Here is a 20625-nt window from a genome sequence, read left to right as displayed (position 1 = left end):
TCTATATGCCTATACGCACCGCCCTTCGGACCGATTGCACTGCGCGCCCACTCCGGCAGTTGGCCACGCCCACTCTGGGCGTCTCAAAACCTATGGCGACAGTGGCTCGCTGAAAATCTGATGTCAGTGCTAAAGAAAGGGAACACGAATTATGGCACTCTAGGAGAAAGCAGCGCGAAGGAACGCGAAGGAGCTGTAAATGTTGTCATGTGTATTTTCTCGCGCACAAAGTGAGAAGAGGGAACAAGCTTTCAGTTTTCCGCTTTGCAACATGCCGCGAAAATAATTTCGTTTGACCATGCGAAGTCAACGTCTTTAAACGGGTTCTACAATTAAACCAACTAAGAGCAGGCCATCATGTACTGCGGAATATAAACCGAACCACAACATAACCCGACCAGTAACCTTGAGGTGAAAAAGTAAAAAAAAAATATTGGCGGCAAAGCTCCGAGGAAATTGTGGCCGAAAAAAAAAAAGAGTTATTCTCGCCCGCACGTTGATTGCTTATGTCTTCGGTTTGCAGGGTGTTTATTTGCACACCCAAGCATCAGTGAAAGAAGAGAACGGGAAGCACTTAAATGATAACTATAATGGACGCGAACACCCTGGCTGTCATTATAACAGTGCTGGTGCTCCGCCAGTACTCTGCGAAGGCGTCAGAACGTGTACTTGCTTTCAACTTTGTTTCAATACGTGAATATGATGATCTACCGTACTCGTAAGAGTTTGTAAATTGAGCATCGTTTCTGATATAATGGGCTCAAAAATGCGGATAAAATCATCTTACTTATAGCTAGGGATTGGACTTTTCGGTTTAGACCGAGAAAAACCGGTGAACTTACACCGAATTAATTTTTTCAAATTCGGTTTTAACGGTAAAAGGTCAGTAGCCTTGCGTGTACACCACAGCTTGATGGTTATTGACAACGAAAGGAAAAGAGAAAATAAAGTGCGGAAGCCAAGGGCACGGTGACAGAGTTAATTAAGGAGCTAATTTAAGTAATTAAGTAGTAGCGGGCTAGTACGTTTGAGGCCACTGCTCAGTGACCTCACGCACATGGCGGTGCAGACCGGGAAGCTCCGGTTCCTTATCAGGATTCGTCTGCTAGCGTAGGGCCGTCTACTTACAAACCGTTACTGAGCGATAGGGACTTCTTCACTGCAGGCTTTCAGGGTAGTAGATACCATATGTTTGCAAACGGCCGCCGTCAGCGCGAAACCCCGCTGAAGCGTAACAAAAAATAATGCGGTCATCTGCTTCAGCGATGATTGAGCGGCACTTCCAACGCTGCTGCGCTCACGCAAACCACGTGATGATTGATCCTCTGGCAACTGTTTGCATTTCTGATACAATCACTTTTCCTTTCTTTGGAGATCGAAACTCTGGTCTTGTGAAGCTTTTGCTGTTTTCACCGCTCCTTCAATTAGAGAAGCAGTGAGCAACGTTTCGGGAGAAAGAATTACAGGTGCGTCTGCCACAGTTAAGTGGTTCCGACATGAAAGCAACTAAATAGAAAGTCTCGGTTCCATTTGCATAAATGTGGCAAGTGTGCATGCCCGCGGCTCACCTGTTGCTCTCTCGTGCTTGTTTGTTTTTATTCCTTTTTTTATGCAAAGCCAATTTTTTAGAAATTTTGCGGCCCGGTGACTTAACTTCCACGCTGTTATATTTCCTAATGGCGATAGCATTTCATCCTGCAACCGTTGCTCTAAATGCGGCCATATGAGCGTTAATTACCGGTACATCAACTGCGCGGGCTAAGAAGCAGACGTGTATAAACATCTGCTTGAATAATTTTGATCGCACAGGGATGTACTGCATAAGTCCCCCGTAAAAACTGACATTTCTTTTATCAGAAATATTATCAACAGAAACTAAAGAAAGAAAGAGAATTGCATTCTGAAATTTAAAAAAAAGGAGGTAGCGGTATGACAAAATAGCCTTAATTGGTTAATGCTCAGCTATATGGAATTGGTAACTCTACATTCATAGATCGCGGGGAGTCCTCTTGCCACTACTGGCGCAGTAGTGCAGCGGTTAAGCGATGCGCCACTGCACGCAGGTGGCTGTTTCAACAGAGCCACCGGTGGTGCTTGTGATATCCAGGTCACTCTTCCCGAGTAACCTCTCGCAACCAATCATTAATTTAACTCCCACCTGCCGCGATGGGCAGGATGCGATGACGCCACAAGGTCAGGTGACCTAGGTAACAGGTGTGCCACCTGCTTTCTCGCTCAAAACGCCGCCGCTGCCGACGACGCCAGATTTTCTGTGGAAGGCAGCATAAACGCTATCGGGGTAAAACACCAACCGCAGGACGGTTACGGCTGTGTAACGCGAAAGTTTACGTTAGCTGTGGTCTGAAAGCAAAGTATTTTTCGCAGCCGTGTTGCGTTTTTTTTCTCTCGCAAGGTCAAACAGCCGGAGGTGAATCAGGACTTACCCGTGACTTTAGTGATACTCTGCAGTGGGTTTCGAACCAACCACCTCCCACAGCCAAGGCGGAGGCCCAAGCCACTAGGTCCCCCGCCGCTGCTCGCTCTCTCTCCTTCTTCTCTTTCTCCTATATCCTTCTGTCTCCTCAGGGGAGATTTCTTTCTATGCCCTTTGCTCCGCGGTGAGCGTAGTCGGGCTGGTGACGATGACTTTGCCACCTGCCAACAGAGGCAGGTGGCGCTGCGGACGGCGACGCCGACAACGGCGCGAAATTGAGGAACGTTAATAAGGGCTGATGATCTAAAGGTCCACCGAATTTTAAAAAAAATCAAAAACAGAAACGTTCAACGCAAACACCCCGCCGCGGTGGCTCAGTGGTTAGGGCGCTCGGCTACTGATCCGGAGTTCCCGGGTTCGAACCCGACCGCGGCGGCTGCGTTTTTATGGAGGAAAAACGCTAAGGCGCCCGTGTGCTGTGCGATGTCAGTGCACGTTAAAGATCCCCAGGTGGTCGAAATTATTCCGGAGCCCTCCACTACGGCACCTCTTCCTTCCTTTCTTCCTTCATTCCCTCCTTTATCCTTTCCCTTACGGCGCGGTTCAGCTGTCCAACGATATATGAGACAGATACTGTGCCATTTCCTTCCCCCCAAAAAACAATTATTCAACGCAAACATATAATTATAATGGAGAGTTCACTTTCGCGCAAGGATTCATCTGGGGAGGAGGCTTTTTGAGGCTCCAGCTGGACGAAACGGCAGTCGTGCATTTCACTCAACACATTATATTTTTTCTTGTTGTTGCTGCTACAAGCTCTCTAGGCTGCCTGTAAGCAGAATGGTCACGGGCGCCCAGGGTGCAGAAGCTGACGAAGAATGCAAGAGCGCGGCGTGATTCCAGCGCACGGAGTGGCAGACCTGCTTCACCGTTGCTGCTCCTGTAGCTTATAAAAAAAGAATATAATAGCTAAAAAATTAGTAGAGCTAAGCTTACCGACTCAGCACATTATTTAACGAAAGCTGGTTGGAAATAGCGGCGTTTCCGGCAGATAAGACCGGTCTCGCGCATGCATACAACCAGGACGGTAGCGCCTTGACCCCCCCACCCAACCCCCCACCCCCCTCCCAAACGGAGCAAATTCCGTTTGGGACGCATCTTGAGGGGGTGCAACTCGACAATGGGTAGACGTGCATTGTAATTTCTCTGATAGATGACGCTAGGCGGCGATCGTTCCGCCAGGCGGCGTGCGTGCACGCGTAGCCGATTTTAAGCGGGTAGAAGTAACCAAGCGAAGGTTTTCTGATTGGTGGCTAAAATCAAGAGAAGTGTAAAACTTCATAAGTCATGGCTAGGTGGATTGAGTCACCGCCCGACTTAAAGGGTTCAGAAGTACTTGTATTTGGGCGTGCTGGTTCATATCTTTTCAGGAGGACACAGGGGCGCAACAAAAACACACGGACATAGAAGTAGACAGGGACGAGCGCTTACTATCAACAGGCTTTATTTGACGTAGACCGTTAATATACTTTCGCCTACCCAAGCGCCACTGTGCGAATCACAAGCACGTGGGTAACAGAAAACACCAAAAGAAATCGAAAGGTAGGCGATTACAGAAATCTATCTAAGAAAACCGTTTCAGAGCGGCGAAGCATTACAGACGAATCACTGATGCAGTTATCTCCTTTTTTTCTGATGTAATAGGCTTCCACCAGTTCCCGTTCAATCTGATCGCGGCTTCTCAACAATACTCTACAGTCCGATAATCGGGGAAAACAGGCGACCTTAGTCTTCTTGGTGCATTCTTGGCAATGGTCCGGGAGATGGGAGCCTGTCTTCTTTAAAGAATTTTTGTGCTCCAGAAGGCGCTGGTTGAGGCAGCGTCCAGTTTGCCCAACGTAAACCTTCCCGCAAGTGAGCGGGAACTCATACACAACTCCTTTTTTGCAGGTTACGTGGGGCTTACGGTGTTTTACGCCACACTCTTGCCGTTTTTCTTTTCTTCTTATGCGTGCGCACAGACCGGACAACTTTTGCGGAGCAGAAAAAACAACTTCTACTCCGTACTTCTTGGCCACCTTCTTGATGTTGTGGGAAGTTCTGTGTACGTATGGTACCACCTCCGGCCTTGAACACTTCGTTGGGTCTTTCGCGTTGCTCTGCTTGCTGCCCTTCAATTTTTTGACCAAGGACTGCGTCACAGCAAGATTGAGGGAATCAGGGAAGCCTGCCTTTTCCAGCCTTGAGACCTGTGACAAGAAGCCAGCGTACACAGCGTGGTGACAGGACTTCGTTAGTGCCGATGAAAGACATTGTAAAGCGATAGCCCTTTTGACCGTCTTAGAATTATTAGAAAGAAATGGTAGCAAATCTTTCTTTGCGCGCGGACAATACCGCCAGCAAACATGTGAAGGGTTAAATGTTAAGGTGATATCTAAAAACTGCAGTTGGTTATCACTGCTTGGCTTTTCATGGTTAAAGGTGAGTCCCATGCCTTTCCTACCAAACGTATCTAAAACATCAGCTACGGCCTCGTCAAAACTAAACTCACTTTCCTTCAACAGAACCAGGTAGTCATCTACATATCTGAAGACATGAGCTATACGGTCTGAGTCAAAAGTTTCACTCAAAGAGCGGTCAACTTGCGATAAAAAAATAGTAGAAAGAACCGGCGCTACGCAAGAGCCTATGCAAATACCTTGCTTTTGAAGATAGGTACGATCATTAAATTCAATAAAAGTGGCATTCATGTAAAGCTCTAGTAATGACATAAAGTTGTCCACGTTCAAACCAGTGGCATTTTGAAACGCGGTGATACCATTTCTATCTATACAATCACGCACCGCGGTGAACAGGGGCTGGTGTGGTATAGAATAGAAAAGATCCTTAACATCGATTGAGAAACCGGTCTTAATATTCCTCGCAGACTGAACAAAGGCTATCACTTCATCAGAGTTCTTAGTGGCATAAGGGTCCGCATCTTGCAGTGTCCTGAGGTGCTTGAGCAGGAACTGGCTGACTTCCTTTTGCCATGTGCCCTTTTCGCTAAATATGGTCCGAAAAGGAATGCCGCTCTTGTGGGTTTTTGCGGTGAAAAAAACCGATAAACAATTCCCTTCAGCCTTCCCAATGGCGCCGGCTAGTCTGTGCAGTTGAAGTTCCTCGCAGAGTGACATGGCACTTTTCTTCACTGAAGATCTTTTCACTTCCACTGACTTAAAAGACTTGGTGACGGCTTCAACTGCCTTTTCGTTGAAAAGGCCTGACGGAATAACGACGAAACCGCTTTCTTTGTCTGCCTCCATAAGCTCGAGCGAATTGGCTTTGAAAAAAGCAACAACCCTTGCGGTGGGATCGGATCGGTGGTTTGGAGTACTCCTATTACAGACTGACCTCGTGATGGTGTCGATGCCGTCCAGGAGGCACCTTTCCTGGTTTTCTTGCTCCGTTCTGTTCGCAAGTCGTCGGTTCAGGGACAGCCATTCGTGAGGCTTGAGAATGGCTGGGACGCTGAATTTCGGCCCCTCCTTTAGGACGGACGCAAACTCTTCCGGTACTTCGGCTCCTCCCAAGACTAGCACATCTTGGCGTTCCGGTGCCTTCATCTTGACTTTCCTCAATTCTTCCAGGCGTCTTATCGCCTGGTTGATGGAGCACTTCCACCAAACTTCCGTTGTCTGGACTGCGAGCTTCATGAACTGGCGGTGTCTGATGCCCGCGAGCCACTCCTGGTTTTGGGCATAGCATGCCGCACGTAGAAGGTCTTGAAGTAACCTCACTTGGTTCCATAGTTCGGACCGGAGGATCTTGCATACTCTTTTGGCATGACCGAAGGACGGTTTGAAAAGACCGAACAGGCCAGTGACCTCACTTGGAATGAGGCCTTTTCGCTGGTAGAACCCAAGAAGCCTGGCTCGGCAGGTCGTAGTCACAATGCTTGCGATGAGCAGGGGAGCCGTATCCGTATCCATCCATCCATCCATCCGTCCATCCAACCGAGCATGGGGGCAATCCACCCCGTTTCAAAGGGTATTACATTCCTTTTCTGGAGACGAGCGGCGCGTTCTTCTATCTAGTAAACCAAACAGCTAACGCTTGTTACTTCGTCTTCCAGACGGTGGCGGCCTTTTTTTTTTAATAGACGTGGCAAGGAGTGCAGGAAGGAAAGAAAAGATGCAAGACAGCGCCTGGGGGGGGGGGGGGGGGGGAGGTAGGATTGAAAGAAGAAAGAGAAACGTGCCGCGCCTGGCCGAGGCTCCGACAGAGCCCTCCACTAGGGCTCCTCTTTCTTCCTACGTTCGTTCGCTCCTTCCTTTCTCCTTTTGCTCTCGGCGCTATTCTGCGTCTTTTGAAAGCTTCATGGCCGACTCCGGCCGACGTTCTCTGCACTGAAATCGCATAAGTTGTTCCCCGTGTATCCGCTTTCGCAATGTCTTATTTTAAGTGAAATTATACTTACGCGCAGTTGGCAAAGCTCAATTCGAAGATTACGTGAACGGACACTCAGAATAAACGGCAAACAGCATTTTTTTGAATCTCGTTTAATCAACAGCTCGCGTATGTCGCGAGTCCTAGAGGAAAGCTCCGAGCCTTTGGAAGCCCTTCGCTCTATGGAAGGTGCCTGAAAATTATGGTGTTTGATAATTTGGCAAAATTTGGCAACATAGTACCATTGGGCTCAGGCCGGCGCGGTACCCCTGGATGGAGTACCCCGGTTCGATAGAGGCGAAACGTGAGGGAGTAAGAGCCGCCGGTTAGTTTTGAGGAAAGGAACGGCGCAGTGTCTGCCTCGCACACTTCAACCTTAAAAGCGTAACGTCATGTGCAACGCGTTACGGCTGCCGTTGTACCCACTGAATGGCTTATACAAAGCTAATACAGCTTTCGCTATAAAGCATAACGGGTGAGAGGACATATTCGAGCAAAAGGGAAAACAGAAGTAGCACGACTTCTCGGCGCCATTCGCTTTGGAAGGCTGAATCAAGCTTAATTCCATGCGGAAGTGTAGTTTTCAAAGTTCAAAGGCGCAAAATCTGCTGCATGTGGCAGCGCGGAAAGACGAACAATGCGCAGTGAAACGAAAACACGGTGCCCAAGCGAAGCCCACGAGATTGGGGTCGGATAGCTGCCGTTCCGTTAGAAAAGGGTGCCTGCCGGCGCGCAAGCTTTGTAAGCGCGCTGGCGTCCCGCGATGCGCCGATCCGACATATAGGCTTTCCTAAATAAAGGGCGCCCCGCGGAGCCGAAGCGGTCCGCGGACACCACGCGCTCGGCTGACTCCTCCGGCTAATTAGGATGCGTTGCACGGTGACCGGGGACGCTCTCCAGCAGCATTCTCTGTTTCCAAACAACGTAGTAGGCCCCCCGTCGGCAGCAGTTAAGAGCGAGGCCCGCTCCACGGACTCCCCCCTTCACTGCTAACCGTGCCGCATCGGCTGCGCCCGAGAGCGGGGCGCCTGTCTGCGTTGGCGGTGTTCGGGTCTCTCCGCAAAGGCAGCCGCGCCTCTCGAGTGACTCAGCGGCTGTGCAGCCGCCATCCGCCGTGACTGCAGTGCGCCGAACAGGTGGCCGGCCTTCGCCGTCGGCAGTGGTCATTTGTTCGCCCGTCAGGTTCGCAGCGGACATCTCCAGGGGCCAAGTGTCGCGGCGTGCCGAACGTTCTTCTGCGTCGCAGCCGCATACCTTTAGCTTTGCTCTGCGTTCTCTCTTCTTCCAAACCCACTATGCCCTCGCATGTTTCTTTCGATACAATTTTCGACCTTCCTTGGAAAACTGTTAAGGCTTCGTTCTTGTTCCCCCTTTCTTTTTTTTTTTTGGCGCGCGAGCACTAAGATCCCCACTCACCGATATCGTTTTGTCCGGCTGGCTAAACTTGCCCTGAAATAAAATAAACTAAAACAAAACACTCCGTGGTCGCGAGTGGGTTTCGGACCTGCGGCGGTGGGAACACATCAGCTTCGCTGGCCACTGCGTTAGACCACTATACGCCATCGCCGCAGAGGAACATCCCGCATGCTTAACTGCTGCAGTCTCTCGCGCTGGGCTTTTGAGGTCGTAGTCTCCCATCTGTGCGCAATGCATCCCAACACCGAAACCGAAGTACAAGCGCACCTAGTCTCGCATTCGGGCTAGCCACGCTAAATCGCCCGTCATTTTTTTTTTGTCCTTGTGACACACACTCTCCCTGCGTGAAGCCTGCTCAAAGATTGAGCACGTAGATGCGAATAGATAGATAATATAAATGAGTGCGAGGGTAGCTTGAGGGTCACTGTCACGATGAAGCCAGTCTCGCACACGTTACCGAAAACAAGTAAGCGATTAAAATTACTTCATCTGAAATGTAACTGATTTCAGTGGTCAATTACAGCCCATGAAAAGTAACTGAACAGTTAGAAAAAAGGATGAACACCTGGGCAAGTTGGTAATAACTCATTGTGGCTGGTAGAGCGCGAACCAGACGATGAACTAAAGCAAGAAGCGGTCGTCTGTGTTGCCTTCTTGCTTTCCTCCGTCGTCTAGTTCGCCTGTACCACCCACAATGAGTTACATAGAAGTAATCGATTATGATTACGTCATTTTCAATTCGTCTTTTATTAGCACAGAACAAACATACACGAAACAGAACGGGTTAGTGGGGCTTGTTTGATCTGTAGTCTCTTGCAGAACATACGTTGGCATGTTGTGCTGTTGTTTTTCCAAGTTTTCTCCGGCATTTTTTGCATGTTTACTTTTGAACTCATCAGTAGCGACACTGCACAGCATCTCCATGTTCGTGCCGGAAGGGAGCGCGTTGCTTTGACATGCGCAGACCTCCCCCACCACCTCCTCGCAAAGACCCGCGCTTCGCTGTTCGCGCTCTGGGGGAGCAAAGCCCAATATCACTAAACCCCAAGCAGCACAAGTGATTGGCCCAACATTGGAACTGTATTGGCAAAGCTGGCCCTACAAAGGACATGGATGGGACCATCCTGTTGAAATATTGGGCCGATGACCTGTGCTGCTTGGGACATGACATTCCGTGGTGCCGTCGCGGTGAAATGCGAACTGTGAAGCGCGGAACAGGGGGCAGTCAAAATGCAGGCCGCTCGGGCTTGAACGTGGGGACATCTTCGCGCCAGCGGGTGGCTTCTCCGCAGCTCCACCGTTGTCGCCCTAACGCGAGGTAATTCGGGGCTAGACCAGTATTTGCCACCGAGTTCAGGTGATCATAGTTGTACGACTGGTTACAACATGGTTTTGAAAAAAAAAATGGAACAGGTTACTAGTAAGGGATTACCGAGAACGTTACTCCTCGCAAAAAGTAATCAGTGCATTCCGAGAAAAAAAAAATAGAGGGATTTGTCTCTGAGCTTAGTTCGTGGTTCATGACGCAGGGGAACTTAAGCCGACAAATAAACGCCCCAGGATAAAGACGACACGTACAAAAGGCTGACTAAGAGCTGAGCTTTAGTGATGCAAAAACAGGCACATATATAGCGGATTGAGGGAGAGGAGGGCAGCAAACACGGAAGGTATGCTCTGTGGAGGCGGGTGATCAGAAGTAGTCGCGTCGTAGGGTTAACTTGAAAAAAAAGTTAGATAAATAGAATAAAACCACTAAACATTTTATCGACTGCGTGCAAAAAGTTGCTGCTCCGGTAAAAAAGGCATTCCCAACGGCCGGACGTCTGGCTCATCCACGGAAGGGAGTGTCGAAAGTCCAAAAGTCGTCATTGCTTACACACATTTGCTTGCACACAACGTCAGGAAGATCGCCGCAAGGCGTGGTCTCTCAGTTCTCTTTTCCGCACCTAGGAAAGCTATATCAATGTGCGCGAAAGGGAACAACGGTGAATCTGAGCCAAGATGTGACACGCGACATCAAAAACCGTGCACGTCGTGCGAGGTAGGCGTGGTCTACAACCACAAGTTTTTTTGTGCCGTGTGGAAGGGTGTATATTGGACAGACCGGTAGATGCTTTAACGAACTCGGGATGGAACATGCGAGGTTGGTAAAGAACGTTTCGGGGAGAAACCTCCATCAGCATTGCACGCACTGCCTGCCAGGCGGATGCAGTCCCCTCTTGCAGGACTCTGTTTCCCCAGCCAGAAAGAATGATGTGTTAACACGCGAAGTCTTGGAGGCAGTGGCGATTGCTGATGACGAGGGGGCTTGCATTAGCACCCCGTCCGTCGCGCTTACCGATAAAGAATTCAAATATCTTGGGTCAATTTCATCATTTTAGGCCTAGGCCATCGTTCACCTGACGTGTGACTTGTGGTAGCGCGCTTTTAACTTTCTATAAATGTTCTCTAGTTTTCATCTTCCCTGTTTTTTTAGACTCGTTTTTAGTTTGTTTCTGCTTGGTTTCATCAGAGTGACCCTTTTTCGATTTTACCCTATGACGCGACTACTTCCGATCGCCCGTCGTCGCTCAGTGCGCCTTCCCCTTTTCTTACCCTCCTCTCCCTCATTCCACAAAATATGCGCCTGTCTTTGCATCAGTAGAGCTCAGTTGTTGGTCAGCCTTGTGCACGTGTCTTCTCTACTGTGTGGCGTTTATTTGTAGGCTCTAGTTCCCCTGCATTAAGGAAATGTAATTTATTGCAAGTAACAAATACTTGCGCGTTACGTACACGTCTGCTCTCAGCGCTGCACCCTCGCGAACTAGTCTTAGAAGTACCGGCGCGGAAACACGCCTCTATGAGTGGTTTCCCGGCACATTCAGGCGTTTTTGCCAAAGTTTTGCTGCAAGCGTGCATCTTAGTGGCCCCCTTACGCGGATGTTTGGACGCTGGCGAGACAGAGGAAGCGGTAGACGTCATTGCGCGGGTTTTCTGGTACGACCAATACAGAGAGAGCTTGTGAATAGGAAGTTTGCATGCTGTGTAGTCGAGAGCTTGTAGGGACCATGAAAGCACAGGTTTTATCAGACACCGAGCCTCTATTTCTAAAAATATGATTTATGTGGACCAAATGTAAACGCAAGGCGATATTTGTTAGCAGCCACCGCAGAGCACAAACGACTGATGGAAGCGCGAGGAGTTCTGCTCATTAATGTTCCTGTAATGTCAGGCCTTATAATGACGTGCATGCACACGGTGGTTTCTTACCACGGATAGGGAAGTGGCGGTACAGTAATTTACTCATGCTCTATTTCGTCATAAATCTTTCTGCACTTCGTTATTGCTCCATGCCTTCTCTGTGACATGAAACATGCACTAAGACAAGCGGATGGTAAGGACCTAATAGAATCAGACGAAAAGGTTATATTGTAGTGTTCTTTAATTGATGAGGTGCCTTCCATCTACTGTGCTTACGAATAGACTCCGGAAGGCGCGGTTGAGCGTTTGATGCGGGAAAATAGTGCTCGGGGAAAGCGATCTCATTATGTTCTCGCCTTTCGCATTTACATTCGATTAAAAATCTATATTTGTACCTGAAGTACCATGTGGTCAGTAAAATCTTTAATGGGTACAAGATTTCCTCCAGCCTAATGCTCGGCTCTTCTGGTGTAAAATGCTTGGCAAAGGGCCTTTGGTCACCTCACCCCTCCCCCTATGGAGAATCTATCCGTGAGGAATCGAAATCCGCCTTGCGCAGTAAAGCCTACTGTGGTCCTTTTTTCTTACACAAGATGAGGTCAGAGGCCCATTTTTTCGAGCATTTCACCCCAGATAAGGCGAGCCCCAGGCCGGGGGAAAGCTTGTACCCACTTGTCACCGGTGGGTACCCGGCGGAACTGGGGATCAAACCCCGCACCTCCCGCATGCGAGGCGGATGCTCAAACCGGTAGGCCACAAAACGGGGGCAGCTTTAAGTGTTCAAACCAATGCGACAATAAGAACTCTTCTAACTTGTTTTCTGTGCAAGCCACATGACAGTCTCTGATTCTTATTTAACTGTAGTGTTATGTGCAAAACAACTGCGCTTCTAGTTATGTCGTTCACCCGTCCTACAAATCTCCAACGGTAATGTTAATGATTTTTAAATTCTCTCCCAGTGCACGTCCACCGTCCGCCGCTCCGTTGCCCCGCCAGTCGTTTTTACTCGCCAGACCGCGATTCCTCTCTTGTGTCTCGTACACTCATTTAACACTATCGAGCAACGAGATACTGACTAACGGCACGGCGCCACCATCGAGAAACAAGCGCCTGTTTTGGGTGAAATTTTAAAACACGCACTGTTCCGCCTAGGCTGTGCCCAGAAACAGTCCTCCACAGCGCCGCCATATTGGAAGAACTGAGGCGCCCCTTCTACGTCGGAAAAATTGCCACCAAGCCATGCAGTGCCTCCAGGCGCACGCATACGTCGCGCCGTAGCACACTACACCGCAAAGATGAATAGGTTCCCAGACGGAACCACCACGTATTTTTCCCTGACAAAAAAATTAATGCAGCCGCTAGTTTTATGTCATACGCCATGTGGTGGCAATACAGATTAAGCGAACTAGAGTGCTTCCCCGACGTCCTGTATAACGCGACCGCAATATTCTCTCATGCCTTGTTTGTACGAGCGATTAGCAACTTGCGTATCTTTGCACGGCCTGCAGTGAGACGTTGAGTTTGACTGGCAATTATTAGAATTAATCATATTACTTTGTTGCATCCGGAGAGAAATTAAAATTAAACAAACTGTGGGCAGAGCCTGACTCTGTTTACAGACCGAGTCCACCGTCGACGCAGTTAGCGACTCTACATTCGAGACAAAATTCCCACAAAAAGCTTTGGTCGCCACAAGGTTTCCTTAACTGTAGCTTCACTGGTTGGCTGAAGGAACATTACCAGCAAGGCGGTACTTTAGGCAAGCTGGTGTGACACAGCGAAGAGACACAGCGCGGGGAGAGGCCACGTCTCTCACTGTCTTCCACGCGCTCTCTCTTCTTCGCTGTGGCACCAACTAGCCCAAGGTGCGAACTAAGTGAATTTCATTTATCGCACGGAGTGCTCTTTTCAGCGTTCATCTTTTCAACCATGTTTCCAGTGCTCCTCCGTGTCGCTAACCGTGTCCTGTCCCTCACGGGCTGCACCTCTTCGCTATTACCAGCAGGGCTAGCTTTCCAGGAGACGTGAATAATTAGCTACAGTGCATTGATCCTCTTTTAATCACTGATTTTCGGCTATAGATCTGAACCGCTAGCGCAGAGCAATTCCATTTTTGTCTTACTATAAGGCCTGTACTTCGAGAAATCCGTCGATAAAGGCGTAATTCGGCTGCTCTCAGCATTCACTCGCAGATACTGCCCATGTACTCTCTGCCTGCTCTTTTCTTTTTATTCAGCTGTGAAGCATTGCGGATGATTTTTAATCTAACCACGTAATCTTAATTCGCAGATTTCCTTGCTCGATAGGCACCCTCTGCGTCTCCATCGCGATTGGCCTATGAACTCTCTATCTCCAATCATAGACTATTCTCTCGCGCGACGAGCTTTATGAATTCGGCTCCTGATTGAACAACCACGCCTTTTCCTTGTGCATCGCGGTGACCTTTTAGTGAGGCTTTTTGCAGAAGGAATTATGCGCATTTATCCATGCTCGTTTATTTTATTCCCTGGCAGATAGAACGCAGTCAGCTCCGGCGTGTCGCGCTACGCCGTCGCGGGCGGAGATGTCCTCCTACGCCTCGTCTACGGCGGGGCCAGAGGCGCATGCCGGGTTGCGTAATTAGGCGCCTTGAGTGCACGCCAGCGTTTGCGACGGATATATTTCAGAGCGCACACTCGCCGCGAGTGCCTTAACAACCATAGGTTAGTCCTAGATAATTATAGCCTTCAGCTACGCAATGCACACACGCGTTCCACAACGGTAATTAGATATATTATGTACTTTAGATAATTAGTCATACATTCGCTACAGCAGCCTTTACGTACGATATCCGCTTCTTCGAAAGTGGAAAACGTCAAAATTACGTAGCGGCGCATGATTTCTTCATGGGACAATGTGCACAGTAAAACTTATGTTAAAGGCGCAAGAACAATTAATTCTAGTTGCATCTTTTCTTTTCTGTAATTATGTTTAAGAAATATATGCAAGGATCACTACGTGATGTTAGTCAACGACCGCTAAATAATATGTAATTGATTTTTCTTTCTCACCATCTTTTGGCTTCGGTTTCGACAGCCGAATGAAGGGTGTAACGTCGAAACTCATTGTAGGCACGTTAGGCAGGAAAAAAAACGCAATATAATCGCTGCTTTCCATTCGTTGTCATTACGGCTCTTGATTCAGGCCGGTTTAGTGTCGTAATAAATTAAAATGAAAAAGGAGCGATTATATCGCATTTTTTCATGCCTCACGTGACCTAAACTGATCTTGACGTCACAGCCATCTTCCGGTTTCATTTCATTTTCATTTCATTATAGTTCTTTACTGGCCCCAAGAGTGGGGTATTAGTCTACATAAGAAGTGGAAGCTATTACGAATCGAGTCTTACGATAGTTCATATTTTTATACGTTTTCACTGAACTTGGATGAGCAGGTGACGATGGCAATGACCCTTGGAAGGCCGTTCCAGTCTGCCGTTGTGCGGGAAAAGAAAAGAATGGGCGAAGGTGCAATGCGTGAGAGTGGACGAGAAAAGTGAAAATGATCGGGTGTGATATGCGGGCTGAGGAAGGAAGAATATAAGGCGGGGGTGCACATGGCGCTGTTGATGATTTTATGAAATAAAGGTAGACTGGTAGCGCGACGACAGAGTGATGAGGGCTATAAACCGGATGCAGTTTATAAAGCAGAAACGCTGATGTTGACACCAAAACTGAAACAGCATGAGAGAAGAAATTCTTGTTATAAATTAATTAGCGGTCGTAGAGGAACGCCACGCGCTGATCCATGTATAGTAATGGCTAACGCATCGTTTCAAAGGTGAAAGCGCGTGATCAAAAATTTAGTGCACATATTTCGCTTTTAGCCGCCGCGGCGGCTCAGTGGTTATGGCGCTCGGCTGCTGGCCCGAAAGTCGCGGGCTCGATCCCGGCCGCGGCAGTCGAATTTCGATGGAGGCAAAATTCTAGAGGCCCGTGTGCTGTGCAATGTATGTGCACGTTAAAGAACCCCAGGTGGTCGAAATTTCCGGAGCCCTTCACTACGGCGTCCCTCATAGCCTGAGTCGCTTTGGGACGTTAAACTCCCTAAGTTATCAACCTTTCCCTTTCTTTTATCGCGATTTGCCCGCAGAAACGCACGGTTGCACCAACGAACATGCGTGCGCTGTCGTTACATATCTAATCGTGCGTATCGGGCCGCCTTATCAGATTCCATCATCATCATCATAATCATCATAATCATCATCAGCAGTAGCAGCAGAGGCAGCCTTACTACACCCACTGCAAGGCAAAGGCCTCTACCATGTCTCTCCAGTTAACCCTGTCCTTTGCCAGCTGCATCCACCTTTTTCCTGCATAGTGTTCTCCATAGTGAGGCCCTTGTATGCCCTGCAGGGACGAAACAAAGCTCGAACGCCATAACTCGCGTTTTACTGCGTGTTACTTATTATGCAACAGTTGGCTGGTTATCGCTCGAGTAGGAAGTGCGGATGTCTACGGCATGCTAATAATCTGGTTACGTGCCAATGTTTGCACGCCAGCACTCGCGTAATGTGCTCGCTGAAGCAGTGTTCGCGTTTCATTTAATCGCGGAAGTGCACAGAAATGTCCTTGACATGACTGCTACACCTTTTGCCATCTTTTCTCTCTTTCTGCTCTTATAGCCATTCCCGCTCTGAGCGTAAATGGAACATCCGGAAAGTTGCCAACGTCGCCGTGTTCATCCTTTAGGCGCTGATCACCCTCTCTGATGTATCCGCATGGCATATGTCTGCGGATGAGCAGGCATTTTACGCAAGTCTGTCATAACATTTCCGGATGACGAATGAGAGCGAGGATTCGCGTGATTGTCAGCATTCGGAGTGCACATCTCCTCAGCCAGTCACAAGTATCCCTCCACTGACTGTATTACCACTTTATCAGCTAGTCTAAGCCTACGGCAGGAGTGAATAAATGCATGTCAACTATCATTTCTGAAATTCATCTTCAAATATAAATGTCGCCGTCCACAGAACCTCGCCCTGCAAAGGGGCTAAATACCCTGTACATTGTTAAAAAAAAAAAATTGGCGGTCTACTCCCTGCTGCGCCTAGATTACCCTACTGCAGAAATGTATGCGTGCTGTTGGTCAGTGTTTCAGCATATTTATAGATTTTTCGTGCACGCTACCAGGCACACCAAAAGTATATACCGCACTCGTAGGGAGTGAAGCGGACACTACAAGCACGCGCGAGCACAGACAAGAGCACACGCGCGAGGGAGGCTACAAAACTTGGGCTGGAACGCAACAGAGACGAAACACGCACCGCCCGTTCCAAAAGCATAAAAGGCTTTAACCAATTCAAGGAGCCTCCCTTTGCTCATCTCGTGAAGATATTTTTGCATTCATAAGCGAATAAAATTTATCTCTCGTACGGTGTCTTTTATATACATCTTTGGTCTCCTCTTGTAGTGCGTCGCTGCGTACTAAATTAGAGGAGTTTTTAGCAATGCTGTTGTTCTTACTTCGTACTTATTGCAAGCTTGTACATGAGCAAGTGGGCTTTGCATAAGCTTTTATTACCTGCATGCCAGATGTCAGGGGAGTATTGGGGGTATGTTGCTGCCGCAATCTCTTGATTGGACGTGGTTGCTGCCAACGCGGGTATTTTTTTTTTCAATATTTTTTTTTTGCATTTATTTCTGTCAACTCCTTTCTTCTGTCTGCACGCGGCAGTGATAGTGGCGCCGAGTCATTTTCCTGTGGTGTGGACGGTGGGACAAAACATTCTGCGGACAAAAGGGGGGGTGCAAATGTAGCCGCTAAATGCATTCCCGCATTAATACAGCTTTTACGCCAATGTGCGGCTGCCACGAAGGGCATCACCTCATTTGCATGAAACCTCGCAACTCTTCTTCAAGGATCCACGAAGCGCCTCTAACGACACGTCACGAGGTGTGACGACATCGCGGCCGCGTTGCCGCAGAGCCCACCTCGTAAAGCGACAGGTGGCTCACCTTTCCTGTTTTGTCAGACCGCACCACGAGGAAAGCACTGGCGCGGCCTGGGCGTCGCACTGTTTTACATTGTGTTTGTTGACGACACGGTCGTTAAGTCTAAAGGCGTAAAAAAATAAATGAACAAAGGGGACTAACTGAGGGTACCCGAGGATTGACCAACGCGCCGCAACCGCGCCGGCGGCCTGATTGCAGTGCGCGAGTCCTGCAATTCGTTGATGGCAGTCTTGCCACCAACAAACAGTAAGAGAGGGAAACAGAAATAAACGAGGCAGTCAATCGCGCTGGCGGGTTCGGCCAAGACAGGAAAATGCGCCCCCCGTGAGGACTCCCCCTGGCAACGAGCAGCGTTTCGAAAGTGACCTGGGTGCGCATCGTTCGCAAGCCTCGAGTCCCCTCCCGAGGCGTGCCTAACCCAAGGCGGAGAATGGCTACGCACCAGCGCGGTTGATAGTGGTTGTTGGCCGAAGCGGATACTACGCGAGGCGCGCGCGTCTCACCAGGATGCAATCAAGGCTTACGATGGCCCAAGGCTATTCTATACGGCAGCCCTGTGCGAGCCTCTTTATCGATGCACAGTCCATGTGGCACGCTACTGTAGCGGCCTTCACCTTCGCGCTTCATCTCAGCAAACGAAACACGTGCAGGGCAGGTAGTACAATGAGCGCACCGTTTTGTTTTGTTTTGTTTTTGCCGCGATATAAACTTTTCCAGGTTTTTTTTTTCTTCTGCCGCTAAGATATTTTTGAACCGATGGAGGCTCGCTTGCCATGAAAGTAAAAAGAAAAGACCATTGCTTTTTTTTTTCTATTGATTTTGTGCAGGCACGTGCTGTGTGAAATCGATGCTTTCGCGTTTACTGTACGCATGTCTTAGCTGATGCCAAGTATTTAGCAGTTCTGCTGGAGAGGCGAGGGCGAACAAGGCTTTGGTCTCGCCGGATTACTGTCATTGGAGCTAGAAAATGCTTTCCGAGGGAGTAACACCCCCAAGTGTTTGCTTCGAAGCACTTAGTACACGAGTTTTTTTTTTTTTAATTCACTTTTCTGAGGAAGTTTTGGTAGGCTACCTGAGCTAAAAGCTGCCAAAAGACAGCTTCATGTGGCTCCGGTAGCCGCTACAAGGCATACCAGTGGGAAATAAATGCAAACAACTACGCGCAATATGAAAGAAGCGGCAAAAATATTTTCAAAATATGACAAATGGGACAAAAAATACGGATAAATACTTGGGCATAACTATGTATAGTTATAGTAAGGTTGTCTACACTGACAATACAAAACAAGAATTCGTCGCTCAAGTCTCCAGTGGGTATAGACGCAGAAATTAATAAGGAAGAAGCAATTCTATGTTCCTCACAAATGTTTGCTTATGTACCCTCAAGAATTAAGATGAGCACTAAAAACTCAATTATGTTAAAAAACTATTTATTTGTGTATAAAACAGTGATTAGTGAACAAAGAGATTAAAATAAAGGCTACGTTATTACAGAATTCTTACGCAACAGAGTTTTTGCGAGTTTATCTGCGAGTACAACGTCAATAAAGCTGCGAGTGGGGCTATTTGGTCTTGAATAAATAGCTTCACTAATGCGCTATACAAAAAAGGGTCTTTTTTAATTGCTGTTTGTTTTAACATTACATGTACAAGTGGAATGCGGCGCAATAAAGGCATTTTATAGCGCCCTATTGTTATAGTCGCTTTTATGCTTCTCGGCCGCTGTCCTTCCGGGCCCAGAGTTACTACTGAATGGTTTGGTTTATGGGTGTTTAACGTCCCAAAGCGACTCGCGCTATGAGGGACACCGTAGTGAAGAGCTCCGGAAATTTCGACCACCTGGGGTTCTTTTACGTGCACTGGCCACAGTACAGCACAGTACAGCACAGCACAGTACACAGGCCTCTAGAATTTCGCCTCCATCGAAATTCGACCGCCGCGGCTGGGATCGAACCCGCGTCAATCGGGTCAGCAGCCGAGCGCCATAACCACCTAGCCACCGCGGCGGATACTATTGAATCGCAAATGGCTTTCGTGCGCAAGAGTACAATTTTTCAAAAATTTCCATTTCATTCTCATGCAGTGTATTCAAATCTGTGCCCTTCATATGAAAACAAAATAAAAGCGCGGCCACAAATGAAAACTTTTTTTTTTCATATAATTCGTCAAAATCGCGACAGAAGAATCTATAGCCAGGTGAGCGTCAAGCAAATTTAAGGCGTCTGCCTGGAATATGAAAACTAGTAAAGGTTTCCGCCTGAGAAGAAAAAGAAACCTAGAGTCACGTTACACAGCATCGTCAGTTGATGTGTCTTTTCGAAACTCGCCACAACAGACGCATCTCTACATGCCCAAGACGCACTTACGCACTCAAGCACATATATAATAGAGAAAAATAATAACCTTTTCATCCGAGCCACGCAAAAGCATTAACACACCCGCGTGTTCAGGGCCGTATATCATGACGTCCGTGGTTGTGCACGGTGTGCGAGATCAGGCGACGACTACGGAGGGCAACGCTATCTGTCCAAGATAAGTGAGGGTGGAGAAGCTACGCGGTTACGCAAGTGCCGAAAAATCACCCTTGCGTTGTAAACAGGCGCGCAACAGGCAGTCAACTCGTGCGTCCTTTAGCACCGCGAGGGGAGAGAAATGCACGGCATGCGGTGCCGGCCATAAGCGCAGGGGCTATAATCAACGAGTGATGCCGCCGTAAAACAAATTTACCACGCGCCACCGCGTACAGGCAGCAGCCGACATCTGCGGCGTCCCTCACTTGAGTCACTTGGCAAATCCCCAAGCACTTGTAAAGCAATCTGCAGGTTCTCCGGCCGCGAGCCGCAGTGAGCGTCCGCACACTGAGGCGATTACTGGACTGCGTGCGCATTGACAGACGACGCTCTTTAGTCCGGGCCCAGGGACGACGCGCTAAGTGTGGCGAGAGAACGGCCCCTCTCGGACGAAAAACGCAGCCGCATTATAGAGGAGACAAATGCGCGCGCATTTTTTTCCACAACGCGTAAATTCGCCAATAGGGTGCCATACTCGACGTACGCGTGGACGTTTCGTTAATAGCGTGCATCGAACTCGGCATCGTGGTACGCACTATCGGAGTAAAAAAAAAAAAAAGGCGAACCCAAAAACACAACATAGTCCGCTGCTGCAAAGCACATA

Source organism: Amblyomma americanum, unplaced genomic scaffold, assembly GCF_052857255.1.
Source record: "Amblyomma americanum isolate KBUSLIRL-KWMA unplaced genomic scaffold, ASM5285725v1 scaffold_143, whole genome shotgun sequence".
NCBI classification, from domain to species: Eukaryota; Metazoa; Arthropoda; class Arachnida; order Ixodida; family Ixodidae; genus Amblyomma; species Amblyomma americanum.
Note: the sequence above shows the minus strand (reverse complement) of the source record.